Source organism: Tachyglossus aculeatus, unplaced genomic scaffold, assembly GCF_015852505.1.
Source record: "Tachyglossus aculeatus isolate mTacAcu1 unplaced genomic scaffold, mTacAcu1.pri scaffold_126_arrow_ctg1, whole genome shotgun sequence".
Lineage (NCBI taxonomy): Eukaryota > Metazoa > Chordata > Mammalia > Monotremata > Tachyglossidae > Tachyglossus > Tachyglossus aculeatus.
Genome location: NW_024044855.1, coordinates 1,074,852 through 1,091,306, shown reverse-complemented (window position 1 = coordinate 1,091,306; position 16,455 = coordinate 1,074,852).

Below are 16,455 nucleotides of genomic sequence, written 5' to 3'. Positions count from 1 at the left end.
GGACCAAGGATGCCAAGACTCTTCCTTAGGGAGGCACTGTGGCCTAGTGGAATGAGAATGCCTCTGGGAAGCATGGGTTCTGCCTCTGCCACTTGATGGCTTTGTGATCTTGGCCAAATCACTTATCATCTCAGAGACTCAGTTTCCTCATCTGCAAAATGGGGATAAGATACCTCTTCGCCCTCCCCCTTAGAGTGTGAGCCCCATGACAGACATGGAGTGTGTCTGATCTGATTATTTCTACTCCTGCATTCAATACAGTGCTTGAAACATAGTAAATGCTTAACAGATGCCAGCATTTTTATTGTTAACAAATAGCAATATATCATTATTATCAAGGAAAATTACGAGAGAAAAATCCACATAGGTGAAAAACAGAGGATATGATGGGAGGGGGAGAAACAGTGGACTTTATCAGTTAGAGAAGCAGCGTGGCCTACTGGAAAGAGTAAGGGCCTAAGAGGCAGAGGATCTAGGCTCTAATCCCAGCTCTCCCATTTACCTGCTGTGTGATTTAGAGAAAGTCACATAACTTCTCCGTGCCTCAGTTCTCTTATCTGCAAAATGGAGAGTCAAAATCTGCTCTCCTTCCTACTTAAAATGTGAGCCCCATATGGGACCTGATTATCTTGCATTTAACCCAGTGTTTAGTACAATGTTAAACAAATACTACAATTATAATTACATTCTAGGAGCACTTGATTCCATGGACCAAGAGTGGAAAATCCCTGGAAAAGATGGACTCCTTGAACGAGTCGTCTACACATGCTGCCTCGAATTCCTCAACACCAACTCTCTCCTCGACCCCCTCCAGTCTGGCTTCTGTCCCCTACATTCCACGGAAACTGCCCTCTCAAATGTCACCAATGACCTTCTGCTTGCCAAATCCAACGGCTCCTACTCTATCCTAATCCTCCTCGACCTCTCAACTGCCTTCGACACTGTGGACCACCCCCTTCTCCTCAACACGCTATCCAATCTTGGCTTCACAGACTCCATCCTCTCCTGGTTCTCCTCTTATCTCTCCGGTCGTTCATTCTCAGTCTCTTTTGCAGGCTCCTCCTCCCCCTCCCGTCCCATTACTGTGGGAGTTCCTCAAGGCTCAGTTCTTGGTCCCCTTCTGTTCTCGATCTACACTCACTCACTTGGTGACCTCACTCGCTCCCACGGCTTCAACTATCATCTCTACGCTGAAGACACCCAAATCTACATCTCTGCCCCTGCTCTCTCCCCGTCCCTTTAGGCTCGCATCTCCTCCTGCCTTCAGGACATCTCCATCTGGCTGTCTGCCCGCCACCTAAAACTCAATATGTCCAAGACTGAACTCCTTGTCTTCCCTCCCAAACTCTGCCCTCTCCCAGACTTTCCCAACACTGTTGACAGCATTACCATCCTTCCCGTCTCACAGGCCCACAACCTTGGTGTTATCCTCGACTCCGCTCTCTCGTTCACCCCTCACATCCAAGCCGTCACCAAAACCTGCCGGTCTCAGCTCCTCAACAATGCCAAGATCCGCCCTTTCCTCTCCATCCAAACCGCTACCCTGATCGTTCAAGCTCTCATCCTTTCCCGTCTGGACTACTGTATCAGCCTCCTCTCTGATCTCCCATCCTCTTGTCTCTCCCCACTTCAATCCATACTTCACGCCGCTGCCCGGATTGTCTTTGTCCAGAAATGCTCTGGACATGTTACTCCCCTCCTCAAAAATCTCCAGTGGCTACCAATCAACCTACGCATCAGGCAGAAACTCCTTACCCTCGGCTTCAAGGTTCTCCATCACCTCGCCCCCTCCTACCTCACCTCCCTTCTCTCCCTCTACAGCCCACCCCGCACCCTCCGCTCCTCTGCCGCTAATCTCCTCACCGTTCCTCGTTCTCGCCTTTCCCGCCGTCGGCCCCCGGCCCACGTCATCCCCCTGGCCTGGAATGGCCTCCCTCCGCACATCCGCCAAGCTAGCTCTCTTCCTCCCTTCAAGGCCCTACTGAGAGCTCACCTCCTCCAGGATGCCTTCCCAGACTGATCCCCCTCCTTCCTGTCCCCCTCTTCCCCCTCTCCATCTCCCCTGCCTTATCTCCTTCCCTTCCCCACAGCACCTGTATATATGTACATATGTTTGTACATATTTATTACTCTATTTATTTTACTTGTACATATCTATTCTATTTATTTTATTTTGATAATATGTTTGGTTTTGTTCTCTGTCTCCCCCTTCTAGAATGTGAGCCCACTGTTGGGTAGGGATCGTCTCTGTATATTGCCAACTTGTACTTCCCAAGCGCTTAGTACAGTGCTCTGCACACAGTAAGTGCTCAATAAATACGATTGATTGATTGATTGGAATGTTCCCCAAAGACTTCTAATTCCTTTAAACTAGGGCATTTTCAGGAAGAATGATTATGATAATGATGATAATGGTATTTGTTAAGTGCTTACTATGTGCCAAGTACCGTACTAAGCACTGGAGTAGGTACAACAGTGCTTTGCACATAGTAAGCGCTTAACAAAGACCATCGTTATTATTACAAGATAATCAGGTTATACACAGTCTCTGTCCCACATGTAGTTCCCAGTCCAAGGGCAAGGGAGAACAGGTATTGATGAGGAAAGGAGAGGGTGGGTTGGTGACAAGAGATCCTTTATTCACCCCACCTTCAGCCCCACAGCACTTATGTCCATATCTGTAATTTATTTATTTATATTATATATTTATATGTCTGTCTCCCCTTTAGACTGCAAGCTTGTTCTAGGCAAATACTATATCTACCAACTCTACTATATTGTACTCTCTCATGCACTTAGCACAGTTCTCTGCATGTATCATCATCTTTGGTATTTATTGGGTGCTTATTGTGCATAAAGCACTGTATTTAGCACTTGAGAGAGTCTAACGCAACACAGTTGGTAGACACATTCCCTGGTTGCAATGAGATTACAGTCAAGCTTACTCTGCACACAGAATGCACTCGCTAAACACAATTGATTGATAGATTGATCCAAAGGAAGAAAGATCCCTTTCTAATTCTGCAGGATAATTTGGAGACTGCGGAATCAGGGATCTCTGCTGATCAGCACCCACAGAAAGGGTAACAAGCTGACAGAAAATCTGTGGTGCTCTGGAGCTGGGACTCATATCCCTTCACGAAACCTAAAAAAAGCAAACATAGCAACTGATGAGAAGCAAAATGGTGTGAATGGTTCTAGTCTCCATGGAGGATTTTAGGGGGCGATTGATACTGTGGCTGTGCTGCACTTGTCTGTGGTGTCGGTGTAACACTGTCACCATGTAGCCGCCGACCCAGGCCATGATTCATTGATTCATTCAATAGTATTTATTGAGCACTTACTGTGTGCAGATCACTGTACTGAGTGCTTGGAAAGTAGAATTCAGCAATAGAGACAATCCCTCCCCAACGGGCCCACAGTCTAGGAGAGTAAAAATACTCAGTGGAACAAATTTCAGTGTTTTCCTGTGGACATAAGCATGTTGACTTGAAATATGAATCGATTCCAGAGAGCAGACATTGTGGAAAACAAAAATGAATCAACAAGGCAGATGCTCTCATACCATTTTCCAGATAGTAGTCGATCTTGCTGTTCTTTCTTTGGGAAAAGACGCATTAATTTTCTACAGGTTGCCTGTTTTTTTCCATGTCACATTTTAGATTGTGGAAAGTAGCGAAAAAGACTCATCTAACTGTGATGGTCATGGTATCTCACCTGGTGAGTTGGTATGAAACAAAATTATGGGTAGCAAAGTTCACTTCACTATATTACACTTCTTAATGGTATTAAATCCTTACAATGGTCCAGGAACTATATTAAGCACTGGGGTAGATACAAAGTAGTCAGATTGGATGCAGTCCTTGTCCCATATGGAGCTCACAGTCTGAATCCCCACTTTACAGAGGAGGTAACTGAGGCAAAGAGAAGTTATGTGACTTGCCCAGGTTCACACAATTGAGCAGGGATTAGAATTCATGTTTTAACCTGCCAGGCCCTTGCTCTTTCCATTAAGCCATGCTGCAACACTTATGGTTTAAATATAATTTATGTTAGTGGGAGAAAATGAAAAAAATATTTAGAATTTGTAGCTGAAGCAGTCCAGTTGTTAGCCAAATGCTGCTAGCAGAAATTTTGTAAAAAGGAAAATGTTCATGAAATATGTAATAATTGTGGTATATAAATGTTTACTATATGCCAAGCACCGTACTAAGCCTGAGGTAGATACCAGGTAATCAGGTCACACTCAGATAGTGAGCTCCCATGTCGGGCAGGGTCTAGGTTGGAGGAAGAGAAGGTACTCAATCCCCAGTTTGTAGATAAGGCACAAGGAAGTGAAATGACTTGCCCACGATTATACAACAGGTAAAGGGTGGAGTTGGGATTGGAACACAGTGAAGCAGCGTGGCTTAGTGGAAAGAGCCCGGGCTTGGGAGTCAGAGGATGTGAGTTCTAATCCCAGCTGCACCACTTGTCTGCTGTGTGACCTTGGGCAGGTCACTTAACTTCTCTTTGCCTCAGTTACCTCATCTGTAAAATGTGGTTTAAAAACTTTGATCCCCAAGTGGGGAACCTGATTACCCTTTACTTAGAACAGCGCTTGGAACAGTTCTTGGCACATAGTAAGCATTTAACAAATACCATAATAATTACTATTAAAGCAGGTTTTCTGAACTCTGAAGCCCTTATGGTTTTTCCACTAGGCCATGCTTCGTTTTGACAGAAAAGTCCATTAGACTGTAAGGTCCTGGAAGTCAAGGACCACAGCTCTATAATATTGTACTCTCCCAAGTGCTTAGGACAGTGCTTTACACACAGTAAGTATTCAATAAAAGCCATTGATTGAGAAAAAGGATTAATCACAGATAAAAATATGAATTCCTTTTTTGGTAACTACTCCCTTCTAAGTGCCTTCAGCTATCTTGAATGTTTCAGGTGTAGGAAGTGCATTCATTTTTCAAAATTCATCCAACTTGCAGCTCACCACCCAATTGTTCCGTAGGTAATCTGTGCCCATGTGATAAACGTTATCCAGGGGTTGAAATGGTGACGGTTTGAATTGCTTAAGATAATTTACTATGCAGGATATGGAAAACATGTAAATGTCTAGTTCTCACAATTTAGCTGTCGTATAAGTCCTGTTGATGTTAGAGAATTTTGCTCTGTGAGAAGCAGCGTGGCCTAGTGGAAAGAGCACAGGCCCGGGAATCAGATGACCTGGGTTCTAATCATGGCTTCACCGTATACCTTGGGCAAGACATTTAACTTCTCTGTGCCTCAGTTCCCTCATCTGCCAAATGGAGATTAAATACGCATTCTCCTGTGCTTCCATGCTTCTCTGGGCACAGTGGGGAGAGTTGCCACATTGGGCAGTTTGCCTGAGTTTCTTTTTGTGATATGTAAATATAAGTATCTTTTCCACAAAGGAAGTTCCATGAATCTCAAATTAAAATTTTACAAAATCTGGTGGATCTTGCCAGCAGCAAATAGTAAAGATAACAATAATGATGATGGTATTTGTTAAGTGCTTAATATGTACCATGCACTGTTCTAAGTGCTGGGGTAGATAAAAGGTAATCAGGGTGTCCCATGTGGGGCTTACAGTCTTGATGCCCATTTTGCAGATGAGGTAACTGAGGCACAGAGAAGTTAAGTTAGTTGCCCAAAGTCACACAGCTGACAAGTGGCAGAGCCGGAATTAGAATCCATGACCTCTGACTCCCAAGCCCTTGCTCTTTCCACTAAGCCACGCGGCTTCTCCAGCAAATGAGCTAGCCAAACCAGAGCATAGGGTAAATTCATCCCAGAGCAAAGTCAGCAATGTGGCCACTTCTTGGCCAGGGCCACCCACTTCAGCCACTTATGGGATCAGAAGCCCTGGGGTATCCCTAGTGTCCTAGAGCCCTCTGTGGGTGTTTTATTCATTCATTCATTCAATTCATTTAATCATATTCATTGAGCGCTTACTGTGTGCAGAACACTGTACTAAGAGCTTGGGAAGTACAAATCGGCTACATATAGAGACGGTCCCTACTTAGCAACGAGCTTACAGTCTAGAAGGGGGAGAGAGACAACAAAGCAAAGCAGGTAAACAGGTGACAATGCCATCAGAATAAATAGAATTATAGCTATATACACATCAGTAATGAAATAGAGTAATAAATATGTACAAATATACACAAGTGCTGAGAGGAGGGGAAGGGGGTAGGGCAGAAGGAGAGAGGGGGAGCGATGGGGATGGGAGGAGGAGGAGGAGAGGAAAAAGGAGGGCTCAGTCTGGGAAGGCTTCCTGGAAGAAATGAGCTCACAGTAGGGCTTTGAAGGGAGGAAGAGAGCTAGTTTGGTGGATGTGTGGAGGGAGGGCATTCCAGGCCAGAGGTAGGACGTGGGCCAGGGGTCGATGGCGGGACAGGCGAGAACGAGGCACAGTGAGGAGGTTAGCAACAGAGGAGCGGAGTGTGCGGGCTGGGCTGTAGAAGGAAAGAAGGGAGATGAGGTAAGAGGGGGCGAGGTGATGGAGAGGTTTGAAGCTGAGAGTGAGGCATTTTTGCTTGATTCGAAGGTTGATAGGCAACCGCTGGAGATTTCTGAGGAGGGGAGTGACATGGCCAGAGCGTTTCTGTACAGAGATAATCCGGGAAGCATAGTGAAGTATAGACTGAAGCGGGGAGAAACAGAAGGATGGGAGATCAGAAGGAGGCTAATGCAATAATCCAGTCAGGATAGGATGAGCGATTGAAGGTAGGATGAAGCGATTCAAGGTAGTGGTCTGGATGGAGAGGAAAGGGCGGGTCTTGGCGATGTTGTGGAGGTGAGACGGGGAGGTTTTGGTGATGGATTGCATGTGTCGGGTGAATGAGAGAGCAGAGTCAAGGATGACACCAAGATTGCTGGCTAGTGAGAAGGAAAGGATGGTAGTGCTGTCTACAGTGAAGGCAAAGTTAGGGAGAGGACAGAGATTTGGAGGGAAGTTAAGGAGCTCAGTCTTGGACATGTTGAGTTTTAGATGACAGGCGGGCATCCAGATGGAGATGTCCTGAAGGCAGGAGGAGATACGAGCCTGGAGGGAGGGAGGGAGAACAGGGGTGGAATTGTAGATTTAGGTGGCATAAGCGTAGAGATGATATTTGAAGCCGTGGGAATGAATGAGTTCACCAACCGAGTGAGTACAGATGGAGAACAGAAGGGGACAAAGAACTAACCCTTGAGGAACCCCTACAGTAAGGGGATGGGAGGGGGAAGAGGAGCTCGCTAAGGTAACTGAGAATAAATGGCCACAGAGATAAGAGAACCAGGAGAGGACAGAGTCTGTGAAGGCAAGGTTGGATAGCATGTCGAGGAGAAGGGGATGGTCCACAGTGTCGAAGGCAGCTGAGAGGTCAAGGAGGAGTTGGATAGAGTAGGAGCCACTAGATTTGGCAAGAAGGAGGTCATTGGTGACCTCTGAGAGGGCGGTTTTGGTGTTGTATAGGCGACGGAAGCCAGATTGGAGGGGTGTCTACAAGAGAACTCGGGTTGAGGAATTCAAGGCAGCGAGTGTAGACGACTCGTTCTAGGAGTTTGGAAAGGAAAGGTAGCCTGTCAACCTACGAAGCAAGCAAAAACTCTTCACTCTCGGCTTCAAGGCTCTCGATCACCTCGCCCCTCCTACCTCACCTCCCTTTTCTCCTTCTACAGCCCAGCAGGCACCCTCCACTCCTCTGCCGCTAACCTCCTCACTGTGCCTCGTTCTTGCCTGTCCCACCGTGGACCCCCGGCCCCCGTCCTTTCCCTGGCCTGGAATGCCCACTCTCCACACAACCGCCAAGCTAGCTCTCTTTCTCCCTTCAAAGCCCTACTGAGAGCTCACCTTCTCCAGGATGCCTTCCCAGACTCAGCCCCCTTTTCCCTCTCCTCCTCCCCATCCCTCCCGCCCTTCCTCCTTCCCCTTCCCACAGCACTTGTATACAGTTGTACATATTTATTACTCTATTCATTTTACTTGTACATATGTACTGTTCTATTTATTTTGTTAATAATATGCATATAGCTATTATTCTATTTGTTCTAACGATTTTGACACCTGTCTGCATGTTTTGTTTTGTTGTCTGTCTCCCCCTTCTAGACTGTGAGCCCGTTGTTGGGTAGGGACCGTCTCTGTATGTTGCCGACTTGTACTTCCCAAGCACGTAGTACGGTGCTATACACACAGTAAGTGCTCAATAAATATGATTGAATGAATGAATGATTAAAAGTGACAGAGGCCAGGAATAGAACCCACAATGCCTGACTCCCAAATGTGTGCTCTTTCCACTAAGCCACTCTGCTTCCACCTGTGGCTTGGAAAGCCCTCCCTCTTCAAATCAACCAGATAATCACTCTCCACCCCCTTCAAAGCCCATCTGAAGGTGCAACTCCTCCAAGAGGCCTTCCCAGACTATGCCCTGCTTTTTGTGAGCTTCCCTTTCTATGGCACCACGACTCACTCCCTCTGCTCTTCCCCCATCTCCCACCCCACAGCACTTATGTATATATGTATATATCTATAATTCTATTCATTTATACTGATGCCAGTTTATTTGCATTATTGTGTATCACCCCCCCTCCCCCAGAGTGTGAGCCTATTGTGGGCAGGGATTGTCTCTCTTTATTACTGTACTGTACTTCCCAAGAGTTAAGTACAGTGCTCTGCACACAGTAAGCCCTCAATAAATACAATTGAATTAATGAATGAATAACCCTATCCCTAACTCCCCTGGGTTACGGAAGAATTTTGGGGAGTCTGTGTGGGTAGGCTCTTCTAGCTTCTATCCTTGAGTATTTCATTCATCCTGTAATTCTCCCAAACCACCAAGTATCCCTAACACTATCCCTAATCCTCATTCTTACCCAAAACTAGACCTAACCCTCATTCAACCACTAACTGTAACTCTAACACAAACTCTTACCCTAGCCTTAGGCCTAACCTTAGCCCTAGCCAAAGCCTTAACCTTAACCATAACACTAACACTAATACTAGCTCTAACCCTAACCCTAACCCTAACTCTATCCATAACCATAACTGTATACCTACCAATAACCCTAAATCTAACCCTAACCCTAGCTCTAACCCAAAACCTAAACCTAACATTAACCATAACCCTATCCCTAACCCTAGGTGCAAACAAAGACCAAACTCTAACACTATACTTAAACCTAGCCCTAGCCCAATGGCTAACACTAAACATAACACTAAACCTCACCATAACCCAAACCCTGACCCTAACATTATCCCTACACCTAACCCTAAACCTAGCCTAAACCTATCCCTAATCCTAACCCTAACCCTAGCCTAGGGCCTCGCCCTAAATCAAGAACTAAACATAACACCAACCCTATGCCTAACTCTAACCCGAACCCTAGGCCCAAAGCTAGACCTAACCCTATCCCTAACCCTAGCCCTAGCTCCACTGCTACCCTAACCATAACACTAAACCTCACTATAACAAAAACCCCAACCCTAGCCCTATCTCTACACTTAATCCTAAGGCTAGCCCTGGGCCTAAACCCAACTACAACCCTGGTCCTTAGGCCTAGCCTTAAGGTCTACAACTAACCGTAACCGTAACCCTAGCCCTAAATCTTAAAAGTAAGCCCAAAACTAGACCTAACACTAAACCTGACCCTACATAAGACCTAGCCCTAACCCTAGCCCTAGTGATAGCTCTAACATTAGCACTAAACCTCACCATAACTCAACACCAACCCTATCCTGAAGCCTAGTCCTAGGCCTAGTCTTAAGGCTGTGATTAATCATAACACTAAACCTAACACTAACCCTAACCCAGACCCTGACCCTAGCCCTAGAAATAATTCTAGCCCTAATTCTAACCCTAATCCTAACCCTACGTCTAGCCCTAACAGTATCCTTTAACTAAACCTTAGCACTAATGGTAACCCCAACCCTAGCCCTTAGCCTCGCCCTAAGCCTCCCACTAACCCTAACCCTACCCATATCTAATAATAATTATAATAAATAAATAATTGTGGTATTTGTTAAGTACTTTCTATGTACCAAGCACTGCTCTAAACACTTGGGTAGATACGAGGTCAGTCTTGATCCCCATTTTAAAGATGAGGTAACTAGGGCATAGAGAATTTGAGTGACTTGCTCAAGGTCATAGAGGAGACCCATGGCAAAACTATCTCTAACACTAATCCTAACTCTAAACTGAGCCATAACCCAAACACTAACCTTCATTCAATTGTATTTATGAGCATTTACTGTGTACAGAGCACTGTACTAAGCGCTTGGAAAGTTCAATTCGGCAACAGATAGAATTGTGGAATTCCCTACCCAACAATGGGCTCACAGTCTAGAAGGGGTAGACAGACAACTAAACAAAACAAGTAGACAAGTGTAAATACCATCAAAATAGATAAATAGAATTATAGCTATATACACATCATCAACAAAATAGAGTAATAAATACGTACAAATATACACAAGAACTGTGAGGAGTGAAGGCGGTAGGGCAGAGGGAGGAACTGGGGTGATGGGGAGGGGAGGAGGAACAGAGGAAAAAGGGGGGCTCAGTCTGGGAAGGCCTTCTGGAGGATGTGAGATCTTAGTAGGTCTTTGAAGGGAGGAAGAGAGCTGGTTTGGAGGATAATAATAATAATAATAATAATGGCATTTATTAAGCGCTTACTATGTGCAAAGCACTGTTCTAAGCGCTGGGGAGGTTACAAGGTGATCAGGTTGTCCCACGTGGGGCTCACAGTCTCAAGCCCCATTTTACAGATGAGGTAACTGAGGCACAGAGAAGTTAAGTGACTTGCCCAAAGTCACACAGCTGACAATTGGCGGAGCCGGGGTTTGAACCCATGACCTCTGACTCCAAAGCCCGTGCTCTTCTCCACTGAGCCACGCTGCTTCCTGATGTGTGGAGGGAGGGCATTCCAGGCCAGAGGTAGGATGTGGGCCAGTGGTCAGTGGCAGGACAGGTAAGAACGAGGCACAGTGAGGAGGTTAGCGGCAGAGGAGCAGAGTGTGTGGGCTGGGCTGTAGAAGGAGAGAAGGGAGGTGAGGTAGGAGAAGACGAGGTGCGAGAGCTTTGAAGCCAAGTGTGAAGAGTTTTTGCTTCATGCAAAGGTTGATAGGCAACCCAAACCCTAGGCCTAACTCTTCCCCTAAACCTACCCTCAGCTCTATTGCTAACCGTAAACCTAAATTTAGCCATAACCCTGGTCCCAACCCAAACCTTAATCATAACCCTAGCCCTAACCATAACCTTAACCCAAAATCTAACCACAACGCTGACCCTTAACATACCCCTAGGCCTAGCCTTAGTCCTAACCCTAACTCTAACCCTAGCACTAACATTAATTAGCCCTGGCTCTAACTGTTAACCTAACCCTAACCTTAAACTTAACCCTAACTCTAACCTTTAACTTAACCCTAACCCTAACCCTAAACCTAGCTCTAGGCCTAGCCCTATCCCTAATCTTAACCCTAATTAAACCTGACTCTGCAAATAGCCCTAGCCTTAGCACCTGGCCCTGGACCTCCTTAAAACCTTAGTCAAGGCCCTCCTCCTCCATCTGGTCTTGTCCCTATTCCTTCACCTAGTCCTGGCCCTACTCCTTGGCCTGGACCTGGCCCTCCTCCACCAAGTCCTGACCCTCCTTTGCCAGCTGGTCCAAGTTGGCCTCTTCCACCTGGTCCTTGTACTGGGTCCTCGTTTTCTGCTTGGTGTTGGCCCTCCTTCTCTGCCTTGTCCTGGTCCTCCTCCTCTTCTGGGTCCTGGCCCTCCTCCTTCACCTGATCAAAGCCCTCCTCCTCCGCCTGTTCCTGGCCCTCCTCCTAGGCCTGGTCCTGGCTCTTCTCACCCTGCTACAGGCTCTTTTCCTCCTCTTGGTCCTCCTCCTGCTCCTGGTCCTGACCCACATCCCTTTCCCTTTCTCGATCTTGGCCCTCCTCCTCAACCAGGACCTGGACCTCCTCCTCTGACGGGTCCTCGATCTCCTCCTTGGCCTGGTCCTGGCCCTCCTCTGCATGGTACTGGCACTCCACCTCCTAATGGTTTTGACGCTCTTTCTCAGCCTGGTCCTGGTCCTCTTCCTTTGCCTGATCCTCGTCCTTCACCTCCACCTCCTCCTGATCCTGGCCCTCCTCTTCTGCCTGGTCCTGGTCCTGTGCCTTTCCTTGTCCTGGTACTCCTCCTCCTGGTCCTGACTCTCCTCCCCAGCCTGGTTCTGGACATTGCCCTGTGACTGGTCCTGGCGCTCCTTCCTAGACTGGTCCTGGCCCTCCTCCTCGGGCTGGTCCTGGTTCTTGTACTCCACCGAATCCTGGTGCTTCTCCTCCACCGGTTCTGGACCCACTCCTCTGACTGGTCCTGTCCCTCGTCCTCTGCCTCTTCCATACCATTCTATTCCACCTGGTCTAGGCCCTCTTCCTCTGCCTGGTCCAGACCCTTCTCATATGCCTGGTCCTGGCCCTCCTCCTGCACCCGGTGCTGGATCTCCCTCCTCCTCCACCTGCTACTGGCCCTCCTCCTCAGCTTGGTCATATCTTTTCTCCTCTGCCTGTTCCTGGCCTTCCTCCTCAGCCTGTTACTGGCCCTCCTACTACACCTGGTCCTGACCCTCCTCCTGTGATTGGGCTTGGCCCTTCTCCTCTGCCAGTCCTTGCCTTCCTCCTATACCTGGTTCTGGCTCCTCCTGTGCCTGGTCCTGGCCCTTCTCCTCCACCTGTTCCAGGCCCTCCTCCTCTGCCATGCCCTGGCCCTCCTCTTAGGCCTCGTCCTGAACCTCATCTTCCTCCTACTCCTTGACTTCTTATTTCACCTATTCCTGGCCGCCCTCTTCCAACTTTTTCTGGACTATCTCTGCAGCCTGGTCATGGTCTTTCTCCTCCGCCTACTCCTGGCTCTTTTCCTCCCCCTTGTCTAGGCCCTTCACCTGTTGGCAAGTGGGCACATGAGTGGGGAGCTGTGCACATCGGGCAGAGCTGTCTGAACCCCCTCCAGCTTTGCAGAGCAGGGCAGTGGGATGTGAGGATAGTGGGGACTTTGAGTGGCGTGTATGTCTCTGTATTTGTGTGTACACACAAGCATAAGCTGATGAAGTGAGGAGGGACTTGCATGGGAAGGGGTGTGTGTGTGTGTGTGTGTGTGTGTGTGTGTGTGTGTGTGTGTGTGTGTGTGTGTACACTCGAAGGAGCTGCATGGAGAGAGGAAAGACTTACATGCCTTCTGCGCCTGGTCCTGGATCTCCCCTATGCATGGTCCTAGCCATCCACCTGGCCCTCTTCCTTCACCTGTTCCTGGCCTGGTTCTGACCTTCATCCTCTTCCTCCTTGTCCTGGCTCTCTTTCTTCACCTGATCCTGGCCGTCCTCCTCGGCCTGATCATGTCCTTTCTCCCCTGCTTGGTCCTGGCCCTCATCCTGTACCTGTTCCCCATCCTTCTTCTCCTCCTGGTCATGGCCTTCCTCCTCGGCCTAGACCTGGCCCTCTTTCCCTGTCTATTCTGGACTTCCTCCCGCGTCTACGCCCGGCTCACCTCCTCCAAAGCATCTACCTCCTGCACCTGGTCCTGGCCCTCCTCCTCCGCTCTGTCATGACCCTACTCCTGGACCTTGTCCTGGTCCTGGTCCTCTTCCTCTCCCAGGGCTTGGCCCTCTACCTCCTCCTTGTCCTGGCCCTCCTCCTGAGCCTAGTCCTGACCCTCATCCTCCTCCTGGTCCTGGCCCTCCTCCGAGGTTTGTACTTGAACCTCCTCCCCTGTCTGCTCTGGACCTCCTCCTCTGCCTGATTCTGTTCCCCGCCTCCACCTGGCCCTGTAATTCCTCTGTCACCTCGACCATCTTCTGCCTTGTCCTAGATTCATTCATTCATTCAATCGTATTTTTTGAGCGCTTACTGTGTGCAGAGCACTGTACTAAGCGCTTGGGAAGTACAAGTTGGCAACATATAGAGACGGTCCCTACCCAACAGTGGGCTCGCAGTCTAGAAGGGGGAGACAAAGAACAAAACATAGTAACAAAATAAAATAAATAGAATAAATATGCACAAATAAAATAAATAAATAGAGTAATAAATTCATACAAACATATACATATATGCAGGTGCTGTGGGGAGGGGAAGGAAGGGGAGAGGAAGGAGGGGGCTCAGTCTGGGAAGGCCTCCTGGAGGAGGTGAGCTCTCAATAGGGCCTTGAAGGGAGGAAGAGAGCTAGCTTGGCGGATGTGCGGAGGGAGGGCATTCCAGGCCAGGGGGATGACGTGGACCAGAGGTCGACAGCTGGAATGACCTCCCTCTGCCCATCCACCAAGCTAGCTCTCTTCCTCCCTTCAAGGCCCTACTGAGAGCTCACCTCCTCCAGGAGGCCTTCCCAGACTGAGTCCCTTCCTTCCTCTCCCCCTCGTCCCCCTTTCCATCCCCCCATCTTACCTCCTTCCCTTCCACACAGCACCTGTATATATGTATATATGTTTGTACATATTTATTACTCTGTTATTTATTTGTTTATTTATTTTACTTGTACATATCTATTCTATTTATTTTATTTTGTTAGTATGTTTGGTTTTGTTCTCTGTCTCCCCCTTTTAGACTGTGAGCCCACTGTTGGGTAGGGACTGTCTCTGTATGTTGCCAACTTGTACTTCCTAAGCGCTTAGTACAGTGCTCTGCACACAGTAAGCGCTCAATAAATACTATTGATGATGATGATGATGATGACAGGCGAGAACGAGGCAGGGTGAGGTGATTAGCGGCAGAGGGGCGGATGGTGCGGGCTGGGCTTTAGAAGAAGAGAAGGGAGGTGAGGTAGGAGGGGGCGAGGTGATGGAGAGCCTTGAAGCCGAGGGTGAGGAGTTTCTGCCTAGATCTCCTTTGCCTCTTGGTCCTGACTATCCTTCTGAGCCGGGGCCTCACCCTCATCCTGATACGTTGCCAACTTGTACTTCCCAAGCTCTTAGTACAGTGCTCTGCACACAGTAACCACTCAATAAATACGACTGAATGAATGAATGAATCGTCCTCCTGGGTTGGACCTGGCCCTGCTCCCCTGTCTGGTCTTGACCTCCCCCTCTACCTGGTCGTGGCACTCCTTCTCTGCCTGATCGTGGCACATCTCCTACCCTGGTTCTGGATCTCCTCCTGCGCCTTGTCCTGGCCCTCCTCCTCCACCTGGCCCTGACCTGCTCCTAGTCCTCTTCCTTTGCCTGTTCCTGGCCCTTCTTGGCCAACTGTTCCTGGCCTTTCTCTTCTGCCTGATCCTGTCCCGCCTTCTCCGACTGGTCCTGGCCCTTCCACTCCGCCTCATCCTGGATCTCCTCTGCCTGGTCTTGACCCTTCTCCTGTACCTGGGTCTAGCCCTCCTCCTGTGCCTGGTCCTGGTTCTGGATTTCCCCCACCTCCTAGTCCTCACATTCCTCCTCGACCCGGCCCTAGCACTCCTCCCTGCCTGATCCTGTCCTAACCCTGACCCTGATCCTGGCCCTTCTCTTCCACCTGATCCTCCTCTGTCTGGCCCTTGCCTTCTTCCTTTCCTTGTTCCTGGCCCTCCTTCTCCACCTGATCCTGAACCTCACCCTGCCCCTGGTCCTGACCGTCCTCCTCTGCCTGATCCTGGCCTTCCTTGTCTGCCTGGTTCTGGCCTTTCTCCAGCTACTGGTCGTGACCCTCCTCCTCCGCCTGGTCCTGGATCTCCTCCTTCACCTAGTCCTGGTCCTCATGCTCTGCCTGAGCCTGACCCTCCTCCTCTGCTTGATCCTGGTCCAGGCTCTTTCTCGGCCCCGTCCTGGCCATCCTTCTTCTCCTAGTTCTGACTGTCCTCCAGCACCTCCTTATCTTTGCCCTCTTCCTTTGCTTAGTCTTGGCCATTCTCCTCTAACTCATCCTGCCCCTTCCTCTAGCGTCTCATCCTTACCCTCCGCCCTATCTGGTCGTGACTCTCCTCCTCTTTCTGGACCTGTTTCTCCTCCTCCACGTGGCTGTGACCCTCCTGCTCTGCATGGGCCTGATCTTCCTCCTCCACCTGGTCCTGCTCCTGGCTGTCCTCCTCTTCCTCCTGGTCCTGACGCTCCTCCTGCATCTCGGCCTGCCCCTACTCCTCCTTCTAGTCCTGACCCTCATCCTCCTCCTGCTTCTTGCCCTCTTCCTTTGCTTGTTCCTGACTCTCTACTCCTGGCTCTTCTATTCCACCTGGTCTAGACCCTCTTCCTCGGCCTGGTCCTGGCCTTCCACCTCCACCTCTTACTGACAGTCCTCTTCTGCCTGTTCCTGGCCCTCATCCTCCACCTGCTCCTAGAACTCTTCCTCCTCTTCCGCCTGGTCCAGGCTCTTCTCCTCGGGCCGGTCCTTGCCCTCCTCCTCCTCCGGGCCCTGGCCCTCCTCCTTGGTCTGGTACTAGCCCCCCTCCTCCGCCTGCACCTAGCCCTTCTGCTCTACCGGGTCCTAGAACTCCTCTTCGCTCTGGTCGTGGCCTC